Source organism: Nicotiana tabacum, chromosome 20, assembly GCF_000715075.1.
Source record: "Nicotiana tabacum cultivar K326 chromosome 20, ASM71507v2, whole genome shotgun sequence".
Taxonomy (NCBI): Eukaryota; Viridiplantae; Streptophyta; class Magnoliopsida; order Solanales; family Solanaceae; genus Nicotiana; species Nicotiana tabacum.
Genome location: NC_134099.1, coordinates 68,998,135 through 69,012,181, shown reverse-complemented (window position 1 = coordinate 69,012,181; position 14,047 = coordinate 68,998,135).

Genomic DNA, 14,047 nt, shown 5'->3' with positions numbered 1-14,047 from the left:
CATGATGAAGAACATTTCCAGCCAGTAATTATGTGGAAGACTTTACTTGTTAACTTTACTTCATGATCGAAAACCTTAAATGCCATTGATTCTTATCATTGCTTGCAATTTCAGAAAGCAACACACAATGAATTAATTTGTCATAAAATTTAACACCTTCCAGCCGGAAAAAGTTTTCAAAAACACCATCTCTCAATTTCTTCCATTGCACTTTCGACAATTTATTTTGTTGTTTCCTTATATTGAAAATCTCCTTTACTATAACTCATCAAATTACGTCAATCATCAAACTCAAAATATCGATCTCCTTCCATTAGAACAATGCTCAGAGCATGTATTTATATTACAAATACAGTTCACCAATAAAAGGTAAAATTCGGGAACATTTTTCTGAAATGTCCTGAATATTTAAACTAAAAAACTAACATTCATAACCTAATCACAAGATACAACAACTATCTCCCAGTCAATTTTCCAATAAGAATTTCAAAGAAACAGTTCAAACCAACGAGAACTTGGAGTCGATTATACATAGAAAAATCCCATTTGCATAAACCTTCAAAAATTTCCATTCCTAATTGTGCAATAGTGACCCCCCCCCCCCCCTCCTCCCCCTTATCTATTGTTATCTGTTTCAAGAAATCAGATGAAACATTTTTAAAACCTCAAGAGCTAAGATATTTTTGTTTTTAATTATAAACAAACCATCCAATGGAATTAACTTGCAGCAGCAACCTCACCAACAGTACTCCTGATTCAAAAAATGGTACAGACACACTCACTGCTTTAGACTTAGATTATACATACATTGCGTTTATTTATACTATAAATTTACACCTATTATCATATACAATTGGCTTAAAATCTTACATGTCATCTGGCTAGAGATTCTACTATTTAGTTAGAAAACTGTTACTGGAGTTTGATGCTTATAATTACTATAAGAATAAATGAAATAGCTATCAGATAACGGTAGCATCGAAAGGGAAAGGAGCTTGCCAACCTTACTCCAGACTATTCCTTGAAACTTAGCGAAGATGCAACGTTGCTTTCATTTTTCTTTTTGCAGAGGAAGCAAAGTTAGTTTGATACTATGTAGTTCAGTAGCGAATGCCAGATATTCATCAAGAAAATTTAAAAGTTTTAAAAATAAATACGCAAAGAAATCAAGAATATATAAATATTTGACCTTATAAAAAGTTTAACTTCTTTGCGAAGGAATTTCATGAACCCCTTTCCATCCCCTGGCTCCGCCCCAAGGTAACATACAATGCAATAATCTCAGACGACACTGACCAATAAACCCGTAGTCTAAACAGGCACCACATAGGCATGAAAATATGAACAAGGATATGACTAACTTTTGAAAATAAAAAGGCCCCAACGGAAAGAAGAGCAGAGTTGATCATCATCAATGACTTTCATTACCCGCTCGGATATCTTTTTAGTCTTCCGCTTATCCATCAACACAGATTCAACAAAATAAATTGTTGCCAGCTTCACCGCATTGTCGTCGCTGCCTATAAATGATGCAGTTGTACCAAATGGACGAATAGTAATAAAACACCATAAATTCCCTAACTCAATTCTTTCCTTACTAGGGAAGTAAATTTTAGAAAGCTTATTCTCTTTTTCATTCAAAAAGTTGAAGTCCAGTAATTATGTGGAAGGCTTCACTTGTAAACTTCACTTCATGATCAAAAACCTTAAATGACATTGAATTCTTGTCATTGCTTACAATTTCAGAAAGCAACACACAATGAATTAGTTCGCCACAGAATTTAACACCTTCCAGCCAGAAAAAGTTTCCAAAAATATCATCTCTCAATTTCTTCCATTTTACTTTTGACAAGAAACTTTTTATTGTTTCCTTATGATGAAAATCTCCTTTCTAATAACTCGTCAAATTACGCTAATCATCAAACTCGAAATATCAATCTCCTTCCATTAGCACAATACTCAGAGCCTGTATTTATAACAAATACAGCTCACCAATAAATAATATATTAAAATATATCTACCAATCTACAAAGAAGGAAATAGCAGGTAAACTTCAGGACGCAGCTATCTCCCAGTCAATTTTCCAATAAGAATTTCAAAGAAACAGTTCAAACCAACAAGAACCTCGAGTCGCTTATACATAGACAAATTTCTTTTGCATAAACCTTCAAAATTTTCCATTTTTTATCAAACATAGACATTAATTGTGCAGTAGCGACCTTTTTCTACCCTTTATCTATTGTCATCTGTTTCAAGAAATCAGATGAAACATCTTTAAACCTCAAGAGCTAAGATATTTTTGTTTTCAATTACAAATAAACCATCCAATAGAAATAACTTGCAGCAGCAACCCCACTAAAAGTACTTCTGACTCAAAAAATGATACAGACACACTCACTACTTTAGGCTTAAATTATACATACATTGTGCGTTTATTTATGCAATATATTTGCACCTATTATCATATACAATTGGCTTAAAATCTTACATGTCATCTGGTTAAAGATTCTAATATTCAGTTAGAAAACTGGTGCTGAAGTTGCATGCTTATAATTACTATAAGAGGAAATGGAATAGCTATCAGATGAAGGTAACATTACCCGAAACTTTTTTGATGATTTTTTGGACAAAAAACACTTTTTTACTACTTAAAAAAAAAGTTACATAAATGAGTAAAACGCAGTATTATACTGCGAATTACTTTAACGAAAATTTAGCCGTTAAAGTAAAACGCAGTATAGTACTGCGTTTTACTTTAAAAAAAATTTTTTTGTAATTCGCAGTACTATACTGCGTTTTACTAAGAAAATTTGTAAAACGCAGTATAATACTGTGTTTTACACTGAAACGTATTATTATATTGCGTTTTACTTTGGTTTTTGGCCCCACCAATAATGAACTGACATAACAATAATTCAATACATAAAACGTAGTATTGTACTGCGTTTTACATAGAAAAATTCTACACCGCAACGTCGGACTTGCCTTATTTAAAGGCGTTTCAATTTTATGAAAATTCATTCAATACTTTACTTCAAACTTACGTTCATACTTCTCTCTTCTTCTTATCAATCATTTTTTTACAATGTCTGAAGTGGCAAAAATAAGGGTTTCACTATATTGGGGGGGGGGGGGTGAGGTTGTGTTGGAGAATAACTCTGTGAGGTATAGCTCACCCCCACAATGTCATGTTAATTTGCCGCTTACTATGGAGTACGATAAATTGGTATCCTTGTTACGTAAAAAAATGAATGAGAGGAGGCGTTCAGTTAACCTTAAAATAACCAGTAGATTTTTGTATTCAGTGACTCCGCAGGGGTTTGCTTATTATTCTGAGTTTAACATCGAGGATGATGAAACTCTTAGAGATTTTTTGCGGATTCCGGATGAATACAGGAAATTTATTGTAATAAAATTATTGGAAATGTACATCAAGGTGGAAGACGTTCCCAATAATGAGGGCGTGCATAGTAGGGATAACCCCCAGTCATCGGGTGGTTATTCTAGAGCAGTTTTTGCCGGACAAATTGCTGATGAAAGAGCTTGCCTTGATTTAAACTTGTCACCACCGGCGAATGAGCAGCCACAAAATAATTTTTCGACTTTATATAATCAACAAGACGACTGGTAAACTTCAATTTTACTACGCTTTAGCGATGTTTATTTTATGTTTTAATTGGATTTGTATTAACACGCATATTTTTCATAGGGGATACCGTCCGGATACGAATTTTACAAGTTATGACCCTGCCCCTAATTGGAATATGTGTAGTTCTGGAGTATTGGACCACGGTGGTCCATCCGGGAGTCATCACCAACAAGAAAATATCCATCATGAAACGTCAAGACAGTACGACTTGTAAGTAAAGTGATATAGCTATATCTAAAGTATTTATCTAGTTGGGTATATTATCATTTTATTATTTTTGTGCAGTGAAAACGAGATTCTTGAAGCTCCTGACCTCATACAGTTGCCCATTGATGACGTATTTACTCGTGATTTGGCAGATGCGCAGAGTCAGGAAGATGATAGTGATTATGACAACAATGCGGATGAGTCTAGGGATGACACACCCTTCCATGATGAGGGTGGTGAGGAGGAGGAAGTGAATGTTGAACCTGAGCTGACGAGGGAGCATGTTCCTCCACCTCCTGCTAGACCAAGAGTGTACGAGTCCCACGTGCCATTTCATGAGCGAAATATTCCCTACCTTGATAATTTTCCAAGCATGCCGAACATGGATGCCCTCACAAGGGATGATGATAAATTTCGGTCAACGATGTGGGATGAGTCTAGACCAGCTATTCTGACAAAGGGCATGTATTTCCCTAATAAAGCTCGCTTAATTAGGGCTGTAAAAATCTACAGTCTAAGAGAGTGCCATGAGATGACGGTAAGTGAGTCAACTACGGAGATATACAAGGTTGTATGTCGTAGAGACTTTATGGGTTGTCACTGGATGTTGTGTGCCACCAAGAAGAAATCAGGTTTATGGAAAGTGGGTAAATTTATTAGCGAGCACAGATGTGAAATGGACACATACAATGAGAATCACTTCAACTTGGATGTGGACTTGATTTCTCTTGTCTTGATTTCATATTTGGAAGTGTCCATTAGGTTCAAGATTAAAGAGTGTATTACAGCCGTCCACCAGGAGTATGGTTGTACTATAACCAAAAGAAAGGCATATCTCGGTCACAAACGTGCCTTTGAACTTATTTATGGAGACTGGGATAAGTCTTTTTCAAATTTGCCCAGGTACATGGCCGCACTGCAATACTATAACCCCGGGACTGTTGTTGAATGGAGGCGTGAGCTGAGTCCGGATAGACTCGAATATATTTTCAACTATGTCTTCTGGTCATTTAAACCAGCAATTGATGGTTTTGTGCATTGTCGTCCTGTTATTTCCATAGACGGTACTCATGTCTATGGAAAGTATGATATTAAGCTTTTGATTGCAGTTGCAGTAGATGCCAACAGGCAAATATTTCCACTAGCTTTTGCCATATGTGCCAACGAAAGTTAAGAGACATGGACGCTTTTTTTGAACCACTTGAAGCAGCATGTTGTCAAACAACGTTCAGGTATTTGTCTAATATCTGATCGGCATGGTGGTATTTTAAGTTCTGTACGTCACTTGCCTGAATGGCAGGAACCATATGCATACCACCGTTACTGTGTGCGTCACCTGAAGGCCAATTTCCAGAAGAAATATCCTGACAAGGCATTGCATGACTTAATGTGGATGGCTGCAACTGAGCACCAGCAGTGCAAATTCATGAGGCACATGAAAGCGATCCGGCAGTTAGAACCATGAGCCTATACTTGGTTGATGGGGCATGAGCTTCACATGTGGACATTGCATGCTGATGGAGGAAGACGATGGTAGCCCTCACTACAAACGTGTCAGAGTCATTCAACGGCTTGTTGAAGTCTGCCCGTGGACTTCTTGTCATTACCATGGTCCGCATGGCATTCAAACAGAGTGCGGAGAGGTTTGTTGAAAGGCATGCAACTGCATCAGCATTGATGGACAGGGGTGTTCAATTTATGCCAATACCCACGAGAAGATTTGAAAGGTCCAGGAGGCGAGCACAGTGGCATTCATTTCTTCAGTACGATCATGGACGGGGTATTTTTGAAGTTAAGACCGCTATCCGCAGACACCGTGGGAATAATCTACAAACAGTGAATGAAAATAGAAGGTTATGTTCATGTGGGAAATGGACCATCTACCACATGTCGTGCGCACATGCGTTGAAGTGTTTTCAACAAGTTGGATATGAGGCAACAAACTATATTGATAGGCAATGCAGTGTTGCTGCATACGTAGACATGTATAGTGGGAAGTTGCAACCATTAGGTGCTGGGCATTATTGGCCGTCGGAACCTTTTAAGATGGTATGTAACAAGGACTATTTGCGCAAGCTGCAAGTGCAAAAGAGAACGCGTATACGGAACCAAATGGATGTTGGTGACACCGTTTATGCGCGTAAATATGGCATATGCTCGCAAACAAGACACGGCCGTCGTAAATGTCCTTCAGGTGGTGTGAGTGGCGGTGGTAATCCGGCTCCTGGTGCAAGTTCGTCGAATGTACCCAACTATCAAGTATACCCCTAGTCTTTTATTTTGGTATTGTTTTTTGTAATACGTGTTTGTACTTGTGTATGTTGCAATATATATCAAATAAAATTATGTTCCACAATTTGGAATGAGTGAAGAAAAAGCTATTTAATTGTAGGAAAATGTAAATAAAACATTACTACAGCACAAACACAAACATAACATGCCAACTAATAAAAATACATGAAATATGAAAAATACACTAAACACATACATGCCAATGTTTAGTCCCGGTTGCCATTTATTCTCCGCTCCAACCACTTAAATCGTTCTTCCATTCGTTTTTTTTTTCTTTTACCTCTTTCAGTTTCGCCTTCACCTCCGCAAGTTCCCGTTTATATTTTTCTTTTCGTTCCTTTTGTGCTTCACAATTCCATTGTGCTTTCCATTTTTCTTCTCCCACCTCCTTCAGTTTCGCCCTCATTTCTACAATAATTCTATCGCTTTCTCTTTGTGTTTCCCGTTGGCATAAACACATATTATGAAGAAACTGCAGTTGTTCTCTGTAGCATTCCTGATAACATGGTTCATCAACCCATTCCTCAAAATCACAAATAGGTTTGTTGGGAACCTTGTATAACTGGTTCATACAGCACCAGTAGCGGCGTCCAACTTCACCACCGTCCCAACAATTTTGTATCGAGCATTCTTTTCCACAGTTGCACTTTGGTGGACGAAGAGGTTGAGCCACTTAATGAAATATTTGCTTTTAGTAAAAAAACCTTACTTTTAATGAAATATTTGCTTTTACTAATTTTTGAGCACGCAAAATAACTACAATGATGCCGTTATTTATAGGCGAGAGAAAATACATAAAGCGTGGTATAGTATTGCGTTTTATGGAGTTGTCTTGTCGTTCTGAAAAAGATGAAAACCATGTGAAAATAATTTAAAACATAAAGCATGGTATAGTACTGCGTTTTATGGAGTTGTCTTGTCGTTCTAAAAAAGATGAAAACCATGTGAAAAAGCTGGTTTATTGCAGAAAAATTTAATACATAAAGCGTGGTATAGTACTGCGTTTTATGGAGTTGTCTTGTCGTTCCGAAAAAGATGAAAACCATATGAAAAAAGCTGGTTTATTGCAGAAAAATTTAATACATAAAGCGTGGTATAGTACTGTGTTTTATGGAGTTGTCTTGTCGTTCTGAAAAAGATGAAAACCATGTGAAAAAAGCTGGTTTATTGCAGAAAAATTTAATACATAAAGCGTAGTATAGTACTGCGTTTTATGGAGTTGTCTTGTCGTTCTGAAAAAGATGAAAACCATGTGAAAAAAGCTGGTTTTAGTTATCCTTTGTGCAGTGATGGTTTTAGTTCTACTGTTTGTTTTTGTGTTACGTTTGCAATGTTTGTGTTTCTTGTGTATTGTTTAAGTAAAACTATTATTCAAACGCAATTAAAATAAAAATATTGTTAAAAGATAATTGTTATCATTATTTACATAGTGCACTATTTACACAAACTAAAAACCTAAGTAAATCAGTGAGTCCCGCAGCCTGTGTGCTTCAGTGCTGCTGCTGGCCTAAGTCGCATCCCCTGTCGCCCGGGTACACTATCTGGATCATCATCATCAAGCCGCCTCTTTATGTGAGGATGTGCAGCAGCATCGACACCACAACTGGCAGGATCGGAAGAATAGGCCGTCGGGCCGTCAGCAACCTACAAAACAAGTACTAAACTTAGCATGTGACAAAGTATATTTGTATTGTACGTGTTAAGTCAAAAAATATTTTCCCACCGTGGTCTCGTCGGCCTCCTGAATATATGCATCCGTGGTGTCCTCATCAAAGCATGTAGTGGCCTCAAAGATGGGCTGGGACGAAGCCTTCATAAGAAAGTTAAAAATTAATTAATGGCAGCTCATTAAGGAAAAGAAAACAAATTGAAATTTTAAAGTAATACAAACATACTTGCGCTTGTGGTAGATCCGCATCAACCGCCGAGGATGAGGCATAACTCAACCTGGGCCTGTCATCCACGTCCCGGGTGGGTCGATCCTCAGCTGCGGTAGATGGGTATGCAAAGTACTGGTATATATCCCCGTCGAATGTACTCGTGATCGACAATGCTCCTGACGTGGTGACCTGCGATGCTGGCAGAGATAGTTGAAGGTTGTACGAAGGCATGCTGCTGGAAGGCTCATCTTCCCGAGGTATATAACTCGACTGATCATCTCCAAGTGCCTCAACTCCAAAGTCCTCATCATGTCCCTCAACAGGTGGGTCGACAGGTGCCTCAACGCCCCCTTGCTGGGGACCACCTCCTCGCCGTCCCCCACGACCCCATGGGGCACCCCTCCTTCGTGCCCTACACCTGGCTCGTGGGACACCCCTACCCCGATGGTAGTCCTCTGGCGCTGCATACTGAGCCTCGTGGTCCAACCTCGCGGCATCTCTCGCCTGAAATAGGGTCCGATGAGCCAACTGTGCCACCCGCCGGCCATAGTCAACGACTGCAGGGATGTCGGTATGTTGCTGCATCTCCTGTCCCAACTGGTAGAGGTGATGATGCCCAATAGCCTGTGAAATATTTAAAATATTAATTAAATAACGCTATATCACAAATATTAATAAGCCAAAAAACATACCAGTGCCTTGTGTCTCCCGGCCTATGGTCTGTAGCGCTCGCCAAGTACATGAATGAGGTTCCCGATAATTAGTCGGGTGTGACGGCGGTACCATGATGCATACATATGAATAGTGGCCTCCTGGGTAAATGTAGGTGCTGGCGGAATACGGTCAGCTCGCTGCTCCTCCCAAATATGGACCTGCTGCTCTAGCCATCCCATATATATATCGTCCAGCCTGGCACAGTCATCCGGCTGATAGTGTATAGCCACCCATCCAGGCTCCCTCGGTATAGGCTGGGGTCGGTGAAACTGGCGAAGCACACGCTCTGTGGCATGATACTCAACCATATCGAAGAAGATCATCGGGACGGAGGTGCTCCAAAGCAGTCGATCGATTGAGCAATAAAAGGGCAGCTGAGCTAGCAACTCGTCGCTGTATGGCATCCAGATGAACTACCAAATAATAACATAAAAGTGAGTATGCGCAACACAACTCAATTTAAAACAAGTAAGTGTAGGTACATATTTACCTGTCCGTCCACCAGCATATCTAGCACATCCCTGATAAGGGTGAGATTATGATGAGCATCGGTCCCTCGGTAGTTCCCACGCTGGAGAATCCACCTAGAAGCTAGAGGGAGAAATGGATAAGCCTCACCAGCCGCAAGTGGTGGTAGAGGTGGCTGCAACGGCATGATCCACTGCCAGGCCCAAACCTAAGATAAAAGGTTGATGTAAAATTTATGAGTCATTTCGACCATATAGAATTCGGAGAAATTAACAGAGTATTCGAAAATGTTGTCACTTGTAGGAGGGGAAGAAAACCACATATGTCCACCGCTGGGCCCATGCTCGCCCGACACATGCTCCTATACAGGTATGCGAGAACAACAACACCCCAACTGTACTGGGGTAAACCATCCAGCTGCTAAAGATGATGGAGAAAGCGCATACTCACTTTACTCCCCGAAGTGTTCGGGAACAAGACACACCCGAAAAGCAGGAGCAACGCCAACAGCGTGTACCTCTCAATATGGAGATCCTCCGCCTCGCCGGTAATGTCTGGGTGCAAAAACGCCATATGATCTCTGATGGCTGACAAAGCAACGCGACTGCCCCCAGCGTCACCCTGAGGTAAAATGCCCCATCATATCCAAAAACTGTGCACACGTCATGGATCTAATGTATTGGGGCAGTGCTACGGCCCGTCCATCTACGCGCAGCCCGCACAAAACCTGAACATCCTCCAGCGTGATGGTGGCCTCTCCAGTGGGCAAGTGAAAAGTGTGCGTCTCTGGTCGCCACCACTCTACCAAGGCCGTGATGAGAGACCAATCAAGCTGCATCCGTCCAAGCTCAAAAATCGTATAGAAGCCCGTAGCATGTAGGCGCGCGACTACGCGGGCATGGAAATGATGCTCCCCGATGAACTCCCACAAATCGTCAGGTCTTCTGGGGCGGAGAGGCTGCATCGATAGCTGTCCCTCCCATACAAAGGAGGACCTATGGTCGCCCTGCAACACTAGTAGCTAATCCTCGGCAGGTCCGGGATGCGCAGGCAGAGGAAAGTCCATGTCGTCTACTATAATTTAAACAAAATTAATTGTGTGTGTTAGCTTAATAAATTAAATAATTAATTTAGTTTAAAATTGGACTGAATAATTATGTATGGGTTCCAGGCTCGATTTTTGAGGCCCGGTAGCACCGAGTTATCCTTAATTATTATGCGTGTCAATTTCAATATTTTTAGAATTGTGTGTGTTAGCTTAATAAATTAAATAATTAATTATGTTTAAAATTGGACTGAATAATTATGTATGGGTTCCAGGCTTGATTTTTGAGGCCCGATAGCACCGAGTTATCCTTAATTATTATGCGTGTCAATTTCAACATTTTTAGAATTGTGTGTGTTAGCTTAATAAATTAAATATTTAATTATGTTTAAAAATAGACTGAATAATTATGTATGGGTTCCAGGCTCGATATTTGAGGCCCGGTAGCACCGAGTTATCCTTAATTATTATGCGTGTCAATTTCAACATTTTTAGAATTGTGTGTGTTAGCTTAATAAATTAAATAATTAATTATGTTTAAAATTGGACTGAATAATTATGTATGGGTTCCAGGCTCGATATTTGAGGCCCGGTAGCACCGAGTTATCCTTAATTATTATGCGTGTCAATTTCAACATTTTTAGAATTGTGTGTGTTAGCTTAATAAATTAAATAATTAATTATATTTAAAATTGGACTGAATAATTATGTATGGGTTCCAAGCTCGATTTTTGAGGCCCGGTAGCACCGAGTTATCCTTAATTATTATGCGTGTCAATTTCAATATTTTTAGAATTTTGTTAGCTTAATAAATTAAATAATTAATTATGTTTAAAATTGGACTGAATAATTATGTATGGGTTCTAGACTCGATATTTGAGTTAATTTTACAATATATATTAATTTGTTACTTTTGTAAGTTTATTGTTATAAATTAAATAATTAATTTTGTAAAGTGTAATGATAGAGTTTGCAGTTACTACATACTTAAACTACATAGACTCTACGCTAAAAGGCTCTACATTTTACTACGCTAAAAAGCTCTATATTTTGCAACACTAAAAGGCTCTATATTTTACTACACTAAAAGGCTCTATATTTTACTACGCTAAAAGGCTATTTATTTTACTACGCTAAAAGGTCACTATTACATATAAAAACAACTAACATAAAATACAAATATGAACAACAAACAAAATAAATAATATTAATTTTTTAACAATACAAATAATTTATCAAATTTTAACAATTTTTTGTACCAAAGCTAATAAATTAATCCGGGTATAAATAAGATACAAATTTAAACACAAACATAACACAAATTAACACGGAAACACCTTAAACAATACAAATATGCATGTACTATACGAGTTTCGACATAAACAAAATCGAAATAACTCGATTTAAGTTTTTTGAATTTGATTGAAATCGAATTTTTGCACCCAAAAAAAGGAATCCAAAGCTTGTCTTGTATGTGGGACCTACACTCCTTGCTCTTTAGTGACAGGTGGGGCCCAAATTCTTTTTTAAAGTTTGATGCGGGGGAGGGGGGGGACCAGCAGAATCGAAATTTTTTAAAAGGGTGTTCGTCAGTTCTGTGGTCCAAGGAAGAAGAAGAGGGTTTATTTTATTAAAGCTGTTTGCAGTATTATACTGCGTTTTACTTAAAACGCAGTATAGTACTGCGAACAGCTTTAATAAAATATAGTTGGACCCAAATTTTAAGTAAAACGCAATATAGTACTGCGAATTACAATTTTTTTTTTAAAAGTAAAACGCAGTATAATACTACATTTTACTTTAACGGCTAAATTTCCATTAAAGTAATTCGCAGTATAATACTGCGTTTTACTCATTTATGAAACTTTTTTTTTAAGTAGTAAAAAAGTGTTTTTTGTCCAGAAAATCATCAAAAAAGTTTCGGATTCGCCAACCTTGCTAATTGCTACAGACTATCTTTTGGAATTTAACGAAGATGCAACGTCACTTTCGTTATCTTTTGTTTTGCAGTGGAAGCAAAGTTAATTTGGTATTATTTAGCTCAATGGCGAATGCCGGATATTCATCAAAAAAATTAAAAAATTAAAACAAAGAAAACAAGCAAAGAAGTCAAGAAATATATATATATATATATATATATATATATATAGTTTAACTTAACCACTTCCCGACCCCTGGCTCCGTCCCAAGATAACATACAATGCAATAATCTCACACGATACTGACCAACAAACCCGACGTCTAAACACGCTCCACATAGGCATGAAAATATGAACAAGGATATGGCAACGAGACAGGATTCTGTGTGGACATATACTATAAAGTATAAACTATATTCCATAGTGACCAGTTTTCTATGACAACGATTTTAGCTCTACAAATAAGGAAGTCCATTGAATAGAAGTTCAAATTAATATTTAAAGAATCAAACCTGATTTGTTCGATGATTTCTCAGCTACTCGAATGAGTCCGAAAAGTTCTTCAAACTTGAAACTAGTGTTCTTCAAGTTCTTCAAATTTCCACTAATATAAAAAGCACAATCATCAGTCTAAGTAAAAATGAAGCAAACATAAACAAAATTACATATAAATTACAAAGTCTAGATGTAGTTGAATTGAGAAAGAATTAAATATTAGGATCTGAAAAAGTACCTAGAAAATGGTGAATATTAGGATCTGGAAAAAGGCATAGATTATCCCGAACTTACTCTGCAACTGACATTATTGTTGCAAGAATAAAAATTGATGAAAACTGATCACGCCCAACTATGCATTATAAAAAGGACACGCGGACGTTGCAAATATAATCTGAGTATTTAGCCCAAAGTCGAATTCACAAGGAATTAACTTATCAATTACTTCTCGTTAAACTTACTAAATTCCACGGAATCAACTTCTCAAACGTTGTAAATAACAATTGAGGGTATTTCTATTAACTACGAATAAATGTAAATAAGCAACTGAAAATTAACTATAATTGAGTTGTAAACAATTAAGCGAAGGTTCTAAGGCTATGATTTCCCCTATTGATGGACTCCCTTCCGGTTATGCTTCACATAGAATCACCAAATCATCTCTATCAATCATGAGCACTCTTACTACCGTAAATCTCTCCCGAGTAATCATGATAATCTACTAGACGCACTCTCCCGAGTTACGCTAGCTGACTTTGTTTATTACCACTCACTTTAGAATGCACCCAAGGCTTCGTTATCCCTAATCTCGCCTTTAAACCTGCAATTATTGATCTCTCATATATTTTGGGAGTGGTGTTGTTCAACAATTATCTAAATATGCACTCTCTCCCGAGTTATGCACACTAAATAGGCACAACTAATTGAAGATCCTGTCAATTAACTACAACAAGCACGTAGTTGAACAAATAGAGATTAAAATGGCAAACTATATTAACATAATCAAAAAGTTCATCCTTCAATAGGTTCCATCAAACCTTAGACTAAATATTTAACTACTCATACTAGTGTTCATCACAACAATAATCAAATTCATCACAAATCATAAAAACAAAAGGAAGAAAGGAAGAACTTGATGTTGAATCCTCCTCCTTGCCTCTTGCCTCTCCTTTTCTTGCACTAAGCTATGAAAAGCTGCATAATCCCTCCTTGGGCGAGCTTGACCTTCTATAGGTTAAGTGAATTTTCCCCCAGACTTCCAAGTTTACCCCTGAAAATTAATATTCCAGAACTGGGCTAGCGCGGCCGCGCTAATGCCCTACCATTCTGCCTCGATCATCTGGGCTAGCGCGGTCGCGCTAGTGGACGCGCTAATGGC